The sequence below is a fragment of the Lampris incognitus genome, chromosome 20 (assembly GCF_029633865.1).
Source record: "Lampris incognitus isolate fLamInc1 chromosome 20, fLamInc1.hap2, whole genome shotgun sequence".
Classification (NCBI taxonomy): domain Eukaryota; kingdom Metazoa; phylum Chordata; class Actinopteri; order Lampriformes; family Lampridae; genus Lampris; species Lampris incognitus.
The window spans coordinates 4,347,256-4,352,583 of NC_079230.1; the positions used below are offsets into that span (position 1 = coordinate 4,347,256).

General features: G+C 42.4%; 1 protein-coding gene across 1 annotated transcript in view; it reads left to right on the forward strand.

The window, feature by feature from the left end:
• The first annotated feature begins 3,348 nt into the window (after positions 1-3,348).
• The window catches only part of LOC130130332 (protein phosphatase 1K, mitochondrial-like), a 24,517-nt gene continuing 22,537 nt past the window's right edge, over positions 3,349-5,328 (forward strand). Inside the window, exon 1 of the mRNA XM_056300003.1 lies at positions 3,349-3,371. The gene's annotated coding sequence lies outside the window, so the exon portion shown is untranslated. The remainder of the gene's footprint in view (positions 3,372-5,328) is intronic.

The following is a 5,328-nucleotide window of genomic DNA, read 5'->3' on the forward strand; positions in this document are numbered from 1 at the left end:
ATTATTTTTATTATAATATTGCTATTATTTTCATTGTTATTTTTATTACCGTTATTATTATTTGTATTGTTGTTTTTATTATCATTAGTTATTATTTTCATTGTTATCTTTACATCATCATTATTATTATTGTTATTTTTATTACCGTTATTATTATTTGTATTGTTGTTTTTATTATCCTTAGTTATTATTTTCATTGTTATCTTTATATCATCATTATTATTTTCATTGTTATTTTTATTATTATTTTTATTACCGTTATTATTTGTATTGTTATTTTTATTATCCTTAGTTATTATTTTCATTGTTATCATTATATCATCATTATTATTATTGTTATTATTTTCATTATTTTTATTATTATTTTTATTACCGTTATTATTATTTTAATTGTTATTTTTATTATTATTTTATTGTTGTTATTTTTATTACCGTTATTATTATTTGTATTGTTGTTTTTATTATCCTTAGTTATTATTTTCATTGTTATCTTTATATCATCATTATTATTATTGTTATTATTTTCATTGTTATTTTTATTATTTTTATTACCATTATTATTATTTGTATTGTTGTTTTTATTATCCTTAGTTATTATTTTCATTATCTTTATATCATCATTATTATTTTCATTGTTATTTTTATTATTATTATTACCGTTATTATTATTTGTATTGTTATTTTTATTATCCTTAGTTATTATTTTTATTGTTATCGTTATATCATCATTATTATTATTGTTATTATTTTCATTGTTATTTTTATTGTTATTTTTATTACCGTTATTATTATTTTCATTATTTTTATTATTATTATTTTATTGTTGTTATTTTTATTACCGTTATTATTATTTGTATTGTTATTTTTATTATCCTTAGTTATTATTTTCATTGTTATCTTTATATCATCATTATTATTAGTGTTATTATTTTCATTGTTATTTTTATTATTATTTTTATTACCGTTATTATTTTCATTATTTTTATTATTATTTTATTGTTGTTATTTTTATTACCGTTATTATTATTTGTATTGTTATTTTTATTATCCTTAGTTATTATTTTCATTGTTATCTTTATATCATCATTATTATTATTATTATTTTCATTGTTATTTTTATTATTATTTTTATTACCGTTATTATTATTTGTATTGTTGTTTTTATTATCCCTAGTTATTATTTGCATTGTTATCTTTATATCATCATTATTATTATTGTTATTAATTTCATTGTTGTTATTTTATGATCATCATCATCATCATCATCATCATTGTTGTTGTTGTTCTAGTGAGGAGACGGGGGGCTGTGACTGGGTCTGGTTTCCATGTCGGGGATCTGACTTGTGTGGAACTCGGTGTTTATAGGCGCGTGTTCGTGCGTGCCTGCGCGCGCGTGTGTCCGTGCGGGTTGGCCCTGCCGACAAGCGCGTGCCTGCCTGCGTGCGTGTACGTGGGTTGTGTGTGTGTGTGTGTGTCTGTGTGTGTGTGTGTGGTCCCTGTCCGTGCCTCGTGTCTGCTGATCAGTCGGCCTGCGATCTGCTTTATTTCCAAGATGTTAAGACGTGTTTCCGAGCGTCCGAGCGCCGGAAGTGGAGAAGGTGAGACGGGAAACACGCGCCCGTCTGTTCCTCATTAAGCCGTCTGCGCTTACATGTGTCTATTCTTAACACGGGAAATCACAATTCTCCTGTTTGTGTCGAGTTAAAAGTTCATCTTTTATTGTGTGTTGGACCGCAACGTTGCGGCGTGACACGTTGTGTTGTGACGTGTGGTTATTCTAGTAGAGCCTCGTGTGTTGTGTTTCCACTCGCTCCTCCATGCGCGTTACAGTATGTTTCCCCCGCCCATACGCCGTACAACCCTCCGGAGCTTCAACTTGAGAGGGGGGGGCGGAGAGAGGGAGGGAGGGGGAGAGAGGGGAGGGAGGAGAGAAGGGGGAAGAGACAGAGAGACAGAGGGAGAGGGAGAGAGAAGGGGGGAAGAGACAGAGAGACAGAGCGAGAGGGAGAGAGGGGAGGGAGGAGAGAGAGGGGGAGAGGGGGGAGACAGAAAGAGGGAGAGAGAAGGGGAAGAGACAGAGGGAGAGGGGAGAGAGGGGGGGAGGGGGGAGACAGCGAGACAGAGAGGGAGGGAAAGAGGGAGAGAGAAGGGGGAAGAGACAGCGAGAGGAGCGAGAGAGAAAGGGAGGGAGGGGGAGAGAGAGAGGAGGGAAAGAGGGAGAGAGAAGGGGGAAGAGAGAGATAGAGCTAGAGGGAGAGAGGGGAGGGAGGAGAGAGGGGGAGACAGCGAGACAGAGAGAGGGAGGGAAAGGGAGTGAGAAGGGGGAAGAGACAGAGCGAGAGGAGCGAGAGAAAAAGGGAGGGAGGGGGAGAGAGAGAGGAGGGAAAGAGGGAGAGAGAAGGGGGGAAGAGACAAAGATAGAGCGAGAGAGGGGAGGGAGGGGGAGAGGGGGGAGACAGAGAGAGGGAGGGAAAGAGGGAGAGAGAAGGGGGAAGAGACAGAGCGAGAGGAGAGAGAGCGAGGGGGAGGGAGGGGGGAGAGAGAGGAGGGAAAGGGAGAGAGAAGGGGGAAGAGACAGAGATAGAGCTAGAGGGAGAGGGAGAGAGGGGAGGGAGGAGAGAGAGGGGGAGAGGGGGGAGACAGAGAGAGGGAGGGAAAGAGGGAGTGAGAAGGGGGAAGAGACAGAGCGAGAGGAGGAGAGAGAGAAAGGGAGGGAGGGGGAGAGAGAGGAGGGAAAGAGGGAGAGAGAAGGAGGGAAGAGACAGAGAGACAGAGCGAAAGGGAGAGGGAGAGAGGGGAGGGAGGAGAGAGAGGGGGAGGGAAAGAGGGAGAGAAGGGGGAAGAGACAGAGCGAGAGGAGGAGAGGGAGGGAGGAGAGAGAGGGGGACAGGGGGGAGACAGAGACAGAGAGAGGAGGGAAAGAGGGAGAGAGAAGGGGGGAAGAGACAGAGAGATAGAGCTAGAGGGAGAGAGGGGAGGGAAAGAGGGAGAGAGAAGGGGGAAGAGACAGAGCGAGGGGGAGGGAGAGAGAAAGGGAGGGAGGGGGAGGGAGGGATTCTTAATGGAGGACGGAAAACATTGGAAACCATATCTCACCGATTCCTCCATCCTGGCTCGCTCCCAAAAACATATCAATCCGTCACATTCCCTCAGCACCTGATTGGACGTGCTGACGTATGAGCTGTACTGGGTCCTGATTGGACGTGCCAGCGTGTCAGGTGCACCGGATCCTGATTGGACGGTCGGAGCTCCGTTTAAATGTCCCGAGCTGCACCGTGAGCGAGAGCGGCGGTGAATAGCAGCGGCACGAGCTCTAGACGCCCGTCACTCTGAAGACTGGCGGGAAAATCTGCCGGATAAAGAGTCCAGAGGTTAGTAATGAGAGTGCTACGTTATGCTGAACTGGTTACATTAATAAAGGATCAAACTAGAGATAGTAGCGAGTTATGTTACACCGAATACAGTGAACACTGTACTTATTTAACCGCTTGTGACGCCATAAAGGCGAGGTGTTGCTCTCCATGCCGGGCTTCTGTCCGCAACCCTAAAAGCTTCTGCAATTGTGTTTTTATCGTTTTCTCTCCTTTTTCCTCTCCTTTCCTTTTTATCACCAAGAGGGCTTTAGAGAGGCTGCTGTTCTCCATTAGTATTGGTTTAATACTGTAGAGTTTCCGATGTTAAATGTGCAGTATAAATGGATTTATACTGCACATTTATACTGCACACTTATACTGAATATTTACACTGAACATTTATGCTGAATATTTATACTGCACACTTATACTGCACATTTATACTGCACATTTATACTGCACACTTATACTGAATATTTATACTGCACATTTATGCTGAACATGTATACTACACACTTATACTGAATATTTATACTGCACACTTATACTGAATATTTATACTGCACATTTATGCTGAACATGTATACTACACACTTATACTGAATATTTATACTGCACACTTATACTGAATATTTATACTGCACACTTATACTGAATATTTATACTGCACACTTATACTTAATATTTATACTACACACTTATACTGAACATGTATACTGCACACTTTGAAAGCAGGCTCAGAAACCGCTGTAAAACGTGTTGTTGTTCTGATCCGGAACCTGGTTTTGTTTGGAGCCGGTTGCCGGTGTGTACGGAGCGTGCGCATTGTTTTGACCGTCAGAGAAACATATGGTGTGTTTGCGTGCGTGCGTGCGCGCACGCGCGCACGCACGCGCTGACACCTATGGTGCAGAAAGGGCCATTACATAAGTTGTGGCTGTGCAGAGCAGAGCCAGGGGTCAAACTTGTGTTCTGCAGATAAGGTGCCAGCCTTTGTTTGGAGGATGTCGGGGGTGTGTCACCGATGAAACCTGGCGAGGTGAAGAAGTTTATGAACCACAATAAAGAAGAAAGATATAGATTTCAGTTGGGCTGAGAGGGTAAAATACGTGAAGGTTTGGACATCTTATACCAACGTATCGACTCTTTTCACCTGCAGAGTTGGAACGACAGAAACACAACACCTCTGTCCTGACAAATAAGGGTTTTAATGTTTACTTCCTATATTATGACTTGTTATGACATGACTCACAACGATTGTGACTATCAGTTGTGTAACTCCAGTAGGATTACAGGTGTTTAACTGTGCAGCTACAGTCCTGTGCAAGTCACCGTGCAAACGGGTCTCTGTTGTGGGGACGCGCAAAATGTTTCAGATGTCCGTTTGCTCTCTGCCGCGATCAAACTAAAGGAAACGGTTATAACGCGTGTGCATAGAGCGTCGTCCGTCTGGAACGCTGTTGGAGGGACGTCACACGCTAAGTGTGACGGGACGGCACCTGCTTCATTATCTAACGCAACACTCCTATGTGGAAACGGGTGGGTTCAACTACTGTTTGTATCTCAATAAGTCAAGCGATGCCTTCTCCTCGGCTGATAGCTGAAGTTAGTACACTCAGTTCACATTCTGCACCGGGACCTCGGAGTAATTCAGGAACGGGCCTGGTATATTTAGATTGGTGTAATAGCTCAGCCATTGCTGCGCTAACATACTGGCACACTGCCTTCGATGTGTTGGAGGGTAGCCAGGGCTATTTGGGGAGCCCACACACACACACACACACAGAAAGGGTAGTCTACATCAGGTGCGAAGGGGGTCGACCCAACTTCCCAGGGTTGGAGAGCGACAGAGAGTAATGCTGTAATGTCAGGAGAGAGAGAGTAACACTGTGCCAGGAGAGAGAGAGTAACACTGTAATGTCAGGAGAGAGAGAGAGAGAGTAATGCTGTAATGTCAGGAGAGAGAGAGTAACAC